Source organism: Amblyomma americanum, chromosome 9 (genome assembly GCF_052857255.1).
Source record: "Amblyomma americanum isolate KBUSLIRL-KWMA chromosome 9, ASM5285725v1, whole genome shotgun sequence".
In the NCBI taxonomy this organism is placed as follows: Eukaryota; Metazoa; Arthropoda; class Arachnida; order Ixodida; family Ixodidae; genus Amblyomma; species Amblyomma americanum.
In genome coordinates, this window is record NC_135505.1 from 21,481,378 (window position 1) to 21,490,341 (window position 8,964).

The following is an 8,964-nucleotide window of genomic DNA, read 5'->3' on the forward strand; positions in this document are numbered from 1 at the left end:
TTTAACGAACGTAGGTTCGGCACAGACACCCCAAGCACACCCAACAATAACCAAACATGGCAGAACGCAAACAACAACAATTAGAAATTTGGCAGTGGAACTGTAGGGGGTACAAGCGTAAGCAGGGCCTTCTACAGCAGTTTATTCACACCAAAACAACCCCACCAGACGTAATCATGTTACAAGAAACTAACACCACCCCTACACTCGGGGGCTACACATGTCAGGAGAGCGGCCGTACGGCAACCCTTATAAGTAACCAAGTAGTAGCCATAACACACAAAGCAATTGAGGACACCCAGACCGAACACGTAATTACGGAAATAATACCCAAAAAGAAAAGGAAAGCTAAAAGCACCTTTATCATTAACCTATACAGCCCGCCTAGGCAAACCAAAGGAGACTTCATTAGGCTCTTCGCGGAGGCAAAAAAGATGGCGGGACAAAACACCCTAGTGATAGCAGGCGATTTCAACGCCAAGAGTCCAAGGTGGGGCTACCCTAAAGAGGACAAAAAGGGGCGCGGCATATGCACGGCGGCAGAAAACGCGGGTTGCGAGCTGCTAACCGACGAAAACCTACCAACTAGACAGGGAAATAGCGTGAGTCCAGACACGTGTCCTGACCTAAGCTTTGTAAGGGTCGCCAAGAACGCGGAGTGGGAGAACCTGCTCGAGAACCTTGGCAGCGACCATCACATCCTAAGAATCAGCCTCACGGCGGAAAACGTCCGGAGGAAGATTGGCACGGCCCGGCAGACAGATTGGGACGCCTTCAGAGCGCACTGCAGACAGCTCGAGGGAAACACCATCAGCTCAGCAGAGGACTGGAGCCGACAACTAAGGCAAATCCAGGACCTTTACACTAAAGAAGTCGAAAGAAAAGAGCAAACACCCGAGGTGGACAAGCAGCTCCTCAAGATATGGGAGGCAAGACGCGGACTCACCAAGCGGTGGAAGAGACAGAAACTCAACAGAAAACTCAAAAAGAAAATTGCGGGCATCACCAGGCAGACGGAGGAGTACGCGAACCAGCTGGCCAGACAGGGACGGCAGCAATTCAGCAATTTGCTGAGCGGCACCCTCAGCACAGCTAGGACGTGGCAGATCCTCAAAGCTCTCCTGGATCCGAGCAAAAACAAGTCAGAAGGCAGCGAGGCTATACAGCGGCTAACCCACCAGTACCAAGGGACGGACGAACAACTATTAGAAGAAGTCCAGGTCAAATGCTACGGCAGAGATCAGGTCGAAAACTACAAAGAAGAATACCGCGGGGAAGACAACCCCACTGTGGACAGACCCATCACGAGAGAAGAAGTAGTAGAAGCGATCAGATTGGCAACGAAAAACACGGCAGCAGGAGCGGACAAGATCCGGAACTCCCTGATCCGAAATCTCAGCGACGATGCAATTGACCAACTAACCAAATACCTCAACACACTCTGGCAAGAAGGAAGAGTTCCGGCGGAATGGAAACATGCCGTCGTCGTAATGATTCCGAAGCCAGGCAAGAAGCTACAAATAGAGAACCTCAGGCCGATATCCCTCACGTCGTGGCTGGGAAAACTCTACGAGAAAGTAATCACCAGACGAATTCAATATTACCTGGAGAAAGAGCAACTGTACCCGGACAGTATGTTTGGATTCAGGGCCAACCTCTCTACACAAGACGTGCTACTCCAACTCAAGGAGGAAGTGCTCGAGACGATGCCAAAAGCGGGCAAAAACGTGGTCATGGCCCTCGACATAAAAGGGGCATTTGACAACGTGGGCCACGCGGCCATCATGGAGGGCATAAACAATACCAACTGCGGGAAGAGAACCCACGACTACATCAGGGACTTCCTAAGCAACAGAACAGCAACAGTGGGCCTGGGCGAGCTGAGAAGCGACGTCTTTCACACCCCCTGCAAAGGCACACCCCAAGGATCCGTCATATCGCCCGTCCTCTTCAACGTGGCAATGATCGGCTTAGCAAACAGACTAACGAAGATCCAAGGTATCCAGCACGCGATGTACGCCGACGACGTCACAATCTGGACCACTCAGGGATCACTCGGTGAAAAGCAAGAGAGGCTGCAAGAGGCTGCCACCTGCGTGGAAAACTACACCAAAGAACGGGGCCTACGATGCTCGACGGAAAAATCGGAACTCCTCAGAATTGGCAAATATCCCACCCAGGCAACACTAGAAGTCACCCTCGAAGGACAACACATCCCCGAGAAGAACATGATTAGAATTTTGGGAATGTGGCCGCAAGTGCAGCCACACCATCAGCCTGCTAAGCAAGGCAGCGGAACAGGTTGGCCGCATGGTCAACCGAGTCTCCCAGAAAAGACACGGAATGAGAGAGGAAGACACCCTCAAGCTCGTCAACAGTCTCATCGTCAGCCGAGTCACGTTCTCCCTGCCGTACCACGCAAACACCAAGGCGGAAAGAGAGCAAGCCGACACTATCCTCAGAAAGGCTTACAAGACAGCCCTCCACCTACCCAGAAACACGTCTAACGGGAAACTCCTGCAGTTGGGCGTCAGCAACACCTTCAGCGAACTCGCGGAAGCGCTGCTGGGTGCACAGACCATCAGACTCGGAGGCACCCCCGCAGGACGGGCGCTCCTGAGAAGGCTGGGTCGAGACACGCGCGGACTAGTCGATAGATACGCAGAGGTTCCGGACCACCTCAGAAAATCCTTTAACATAGGGCCTATGCCAAAGAACATGGACCCTAATCTCCACGCAAGCTGTCGCAAGGCTAGGGCAGAATACGTCGAACAAACGCTAGCCCCAAAAGACAACACTGTCTACACAGACGCTGCCGTCTATCCATTCGGAGCAGAACATGCAGCCGCAATGGTGGTAGTAGACAACGAAGAAAGCCTAGTGACGAGCGCCACGGCGAAAGTCGCTGGCGCAGCGGAGGCCGAGGAAATTGCCGTCGCGCTGGCGGCAGCAGAAGGCTATAGGACCGGCCGCCCCCTAAATATTCTAACAGATTCGAAAGAAACGTGCAAAAACTACACGAAGGGCAAAATTAGCAAAACGGCCCTCAGGATACTCAGCGGGGTAGCCCCTACCAAGTTAAACAAACCCAGACGCAATTTGATTTGGATCCCAGGCCACGCGGGGTAGAGGGAAACGAAAGGGCAGACAGCCTAGCTCGAGGCGCAGCAATCCGAGCAGGACAGCCTAACGCCCCGGAGTTCCATCTGCAAGCCTGCAAGGGGGGATACGCAGAACTTTTAAACTTACACAGGGGGATCAGAATCAAATATCCACCACCACACAAAGATCTGACAAAGGAGGCCACCATCTGGCGTAGACTACAGACAAACACCATCTCCAACCTACACATACTCAACAAAATGTTCCCATCACAATACAGGGCCACCTGCCCGTGGTGCGGAGCCACACCCACACTTCATCACATTACTTGGGAGTGCGAACGCAACAAAGCATTCCAAAAACACGAACACCCGAGTGCGGAGCAATGGGAGAGCCGTCTCACCAGCAGCGAGCTCACGGCCCAACGGTCCTTAGTGAGGCACGCGGGCGATGCAGCACGGCTCAGTGGAGCCCTGGAATAGGGGCCCACCCATGCTGAAGAGAAGACTCCGATCGCCAGCGCCAAGAACGAAGACGACAGAGCTTTCGAGTCCGCGAATCTCTTGAATGGATCAATAAATGTTTTCACTCACTCACTCTCTCTCTCTCATTCCCTAGTCACTACTGTGCATGCGCCACTAGTAGCACCGAGCCACAGGTGTTCCAGCACCACGCCTTTCCTCAAAAACCAACTTTATAATTGGTTTTTGGGGAAAGGAAATGGCGCAGTATCTGTCATATATTGTCAGACATCTGAACCGCGCCGTAAGGGAAGGGATAAAGGAGGGAGTGAAAGAAGAAAGGAAGAATTAGGTGCCGTAGTGGAGGGCTCCGGAATAATTTCGACCACCTGGGGATCTTTAGCGTGCACTGACATCGCACAGCACACGGGCGCCTTAGCGTTTTGCCTCCGTAAAAACGCAGCCGCCGCGGTCAAAAACCAACTTTCAATTTTCAGTTTTTTCTTTCCCTTCCTCCTTTATCCCTTCCTTTACGGCGCGGTTCGGGTCTCCACCGAGACATGTGAGGCGGTTACTGTGCCATTTCCTTTCCTCAAAAACCAAACATAACACGTGAGCCGGCGGCGTTCGTAGAGTTCATTGGCGTTGACAACTTTGCAAAGACCGTTCATTTTCACCAAAAGGAAAGGCACGCAACCGGCGCCGTGGGTCAGTGGATAGACCAAGATCTCGCTTTCGCTTTGTATATCCTGGATTTGCTGGGCTAATCCACATAAAATTTTTTTACTCAGGCGTGCATTAATAATGAAAATTTGAGCATGTAAATTACAGATATCACATTTAAGCAAGTACCGAAGAACGTTTCCTGTGAATTTCCTTCGTGGATAGCGTGCAGTAGTAGCGCCATCATGTGGAAGGCACTCACACTCCAACACGCAATCTACCACGATGGTCCAGCTAATGGCGCGCTTCTAATGAACAGTGCACAGATGTTTTAGAAGCGTATGTTCGAGTTATATACTGCGACGTTCATGCACGGGCGACATGGACGGGAATGAAAACGCAGGCGCTTTGGCGAACTTTGACCACTTGGGGATCTTTAACGTGCACTGACAAAGCACAGCACACGTGCTTGCGCAAAGGCGCTCGTGTGCTGTGCTGCTGCTGCTGCTGTTGAGACTGAAGGAAGGATGAAAAGGAAAGTGCACAGGCATGTCCACTGGCTCAAGCTGAGCCACAATCGCTGCCACGTGCAAACAGTAGGAGAGTTAAAAGAGATGAGAGAGGACAGATTGAAAGAAAAGACGCATGTCGCGATGACTACGGTTTAGCAACAGAGACACCGGGTGATAGGGAGCCCTCGCCACATTGGCGAGAGCTCCTAGATCCCAGCCCGTAGGGCCACGTAGCCCCCTTTAACCCTCGTGTGCTGTGTGATATCAGGGTATGCTATAAATTATTAAAATCAACTATTATAAACATCCCCAGGTGGTCGAAATTATTCCGGAGCCCTCTACTACGGCACCTCTTTCGTCATTTCTTGTTTCAGTCCCTCGTTTATCCCTTCCCTTGCTGCCCGGTCCAGGTGTCCCGGAGTAGAGTCAGTTCTTGGGCTAGTTGGTAATCTTGATTCACGTTCATAGTATTCCAGCGCAATGGCACATAGCCAAAGAAAAGAAGACGGAAAAGAAGAAGGACGAACACAGCGCTGGCTAGCAACAATCCATTTCAAGTTCTTGTTCCACCAGACTTCCGTCAGTCTAGCAGGTTCACTTCTGAGGTGTTGAAACCGTCTTGGCGCGATCCATTCCGGGTAGCGCGCAAAGCATGCAGAGCGTAGCCAGTCGGTGTATAGCCTTACTTGTCGCCACAGTTCTGACCTTAAGAGATTGCAAACGCGTTTCACATGCCCCCACGACGGCGGAACAGCACCAAACAAGGCACTCACTTCTGCGGGCGTCAATATCTTCTTTATGCAGAATGCCAGGAACCTAGCACGTACGGTACGTCGCTCTTGCAATGCTGATCTGGAGCACATTCACATGCTGAAGACCAGGAACATAGAGGAAAGGCGAGCCCGATGTATAAGAAATGTACTTCAGTAGAGTCAGTTCTATCGTGTTCACTAGTTGGTAATCTTGATTCACGTTCAAGATGCGAGACATACTGCGCCATTACCTTTCTCCAAAAACCAATTTTCATTTTCATTTTGGCGAGCTCTGGTGCTTTCAGTTGTCCGGAACGCACTCAGTGTTACAGAAGCTAAGCCGCGTCTATCTGCCCGATACACAACAGCTTTCGCTCGCTAACCAGGTTCACCAGCAGTTAAACCACAGCTATTGGACGTAAATTATTCTGGTAGTAGCGAACGGTTATTTTGCGCTGAGTGCACGAATGTATTAACCGACTTCTGTACCAGTGCGAACTGTCGTGCGCGCCAACAGTAGCAACTGCGTGGATTGCAATATAATCCCACAAGACCTTCGGCGAGCTGCGTAATGCCATTCATTCCTTTAACTCCAACGTGCAATGCCCATCTGCGGTTTTCAGCCTCATCGTTTCGGAGCTCGCGCGTCGTTGCTACAGTGTTGATTCAGCCGGGCCTGCGTACCCATAATTGAAACTGCGCCTTACGCTACACGCAATTGCAGTGAATATTGCGCTTTTAACAGTCGATATTAATATTAAGAATAATAATATTGATTGATTTTTGGGGAAATGAAATGGCGCATTATCTGTCTCATATATCGTTGGACACCTGAACCGCGCCGTAAGGGAAGGGACAAAGGTGGGAGTGAAAGAAGAAAGGAAGAGAGGGGTGCCGTAGTGGAGGGCTCTGGAATAATTTCGAACACCTGGGGATCTTTAACGTGCAATGACATCGCACAGCACACGGGCGACTTAGCGTTTTGCCTCCATAAAAACGCATCCGCCGCGGTTGGGTTCGAAACCGGGAACTCTAGATCAGTAGCCGAGCGTCCTAACCACTGAGCCACCGCTCAGTGTTTAAGACATTATATTAAGTGGTTAAGACATTATAATAAGAAGACAGAAGACATTATAATTCAAAATAATTGCAAGCTGCCGAGACGCGTGAGGCGTTCTGGAGCACAGTTTCACCGGTACTCTCTATGGAATCTCTTAAGAGGAACGAAAGAAGCATCGAACAAAGTTCGTAGAATGTACGCATTCGATTGTCTACAGCATCGCTTTGAAATGTGGGAAGGGCTATGTAGGACAAAGTGGTAAATGTTTGAACGACCGCCTCCGAGAACATTGCAATAATGTGTCTGAACGGCGAGGAGGGTTTCTGGACGCACACTGTAGGAAATGTAAGAAAAACGGTAAAGATGCAAATGATAGCGATTCAGATGAAGAGTTTGTGTGTCAGCCTGCTTACCAGGATTGCTCTGTTATCGCCATAAACCGTTTCCAACTCGAGAGATAATAGAGGCTGAAATGATAGACCGGTTGGGTGAGTCCTGCGTGGCCAAGCCATCTATTGCTCTTACTGGTAAGGAGCTGTTATATTTGCACCAACAAATGAATGGGTCACCTACTGCGCATGTGTGATAATTGCCTGGTTTTTCAGCTATAAATACTGGTCCGAGTTTCGAAGTGAACATTTGCAAGTCTGCGCTCGTGTGTTCCATGTGTCTTCCTTGTGTCCTCCTCTTTATTTGCTCTGTACATTTCCACCATGAATCACCAACATGCCCATACTGCCACCTCAGTGAACTTGATTGTAAGTCCAGGTTAGTCTGCTTGCCTAGCTTTGTTGTCGCATTAAAGACGACACAACTGTGGTTGCGGCGCACGTGAGCTCTCCTTTCCAATCATCCGACATGTTATCAGGCATGCGACGCAGCTAGCGAGCGGAACGACGAGGAATGCGGTGTGATGTCATACCAGACTGCGGCGGCGGCGATTCCATTCCAAAAACTTTTATTTCCATCAGAAATGGAGACCCCCTACTCCCTACCCCTGGCGCACAGGCCTAGGGGCAGGGGCCGGGGCCTCCGCGACTAGATGCAGGGAAAGAGTTGCTGGCTCTTTGCGGCCTCTACCGCCAGATGGGTGGCTTTCCTCTGCATGGCGGGGTCCGCACTTTGCAGAAGGGTCTCCCAGGCTTCTCTGCTATTTATTCCTTCATTGACCCTGGGGAGTGTGTGCATTGCCAGATTATGCGGTCGAGGGTCCCCCTCTCCCCGCATTCCTTACATTTATCATCTATGTCTTCGTCTTTCAGGACATGTGATGCCCGTACCGGATTTATGTAATTTCCTGCTTGTAATCTGCGCCAAGTTGTTGCCTCTCTGTTTCCGAGCTCTTTGTCCGGTGGAGGGACAGTTCTTCGCTGTAATCTGTAGTTTTCTATTATCTCCGTGTATGTCTGTAGTCTCTCGTCAAGCTCCTTGCAATCGGGCATCGGGCAGCTCTGCTCTTGCCCGGAGGTAGAGATCTCGGGCTAAGAGGTGCGCCGCCTCGTTGCCTGGAACTGACGTGTGAGCTGGTGCCCATATGAGGCTAATTTTCCTATCAATTTTCCTTCAAACTAGTATTCGCACCGCTTCTGGTGCTACTCTGCCCCTTCCGTAATTGTAGATGGCTGTTTTGCTGTAGCTTCTTATGTAACTTGCCTTGGTGCCTACGCAAGCAAGCGCTATTGCCACTTCTTCCGCTACCTCTGGATTGCGGCTGCGTATTGTTGCTGCCGAGATTGCTTTACCTTGGCCATCTACTACCGAGGCTACTGTTGCTCCCAGTTTGCCGCTCGCCGCATCTGTGTATGCCACTGTCTCGCTGTTTACTTCGCTGAAGCGTTTGACTAGTGCTTCAACTCTTTTTTCCCTCCTTTCCTTATTGAAGGTGGGATGCATGTTCTTGGGAAGCGGGTCAGTCCTCAGCTGTTCCCTGATTTTTCTTGGAATATCCTGTTTCTTTTGTATGCCTCTGTCCGTCTGCAGCCCCACCATGCTTAGAATGGCCCTGCCTGTGTATGTTTGGCTGAGTCTTTCCTGCTGGGCGGTCCTTACTGCTTCGGCTATTTCTTTCCATGTATTATGGATTCCCATTGCTAGGAGTCTTTCGGTGGAGGTGCTTATGGGTATTCCGAGTGCTCGTTTGTAGCATCTCTTGATTATTGAGCCCAATTTATCTCTTTCTGAGGCCCGGATGTTCAGATATGGTGTAGCGTAGCTGAGTCGGCTGATGACGTACGCTTGTACCAGCTTAACTAGGCTCCTTTCCTTTAGCCCTCTTCCCTTGAGGGCTATTCTTCTGAATATCCCAGTCATCTGTGCTGCGTAGCCTTCCAATTTCTTTATGGTTTCGTCGTTGTATCCGTTACTTTGAATGAAAAGACCTAATATTCTTATTTTGTCTACTTTGGGTACTGGTT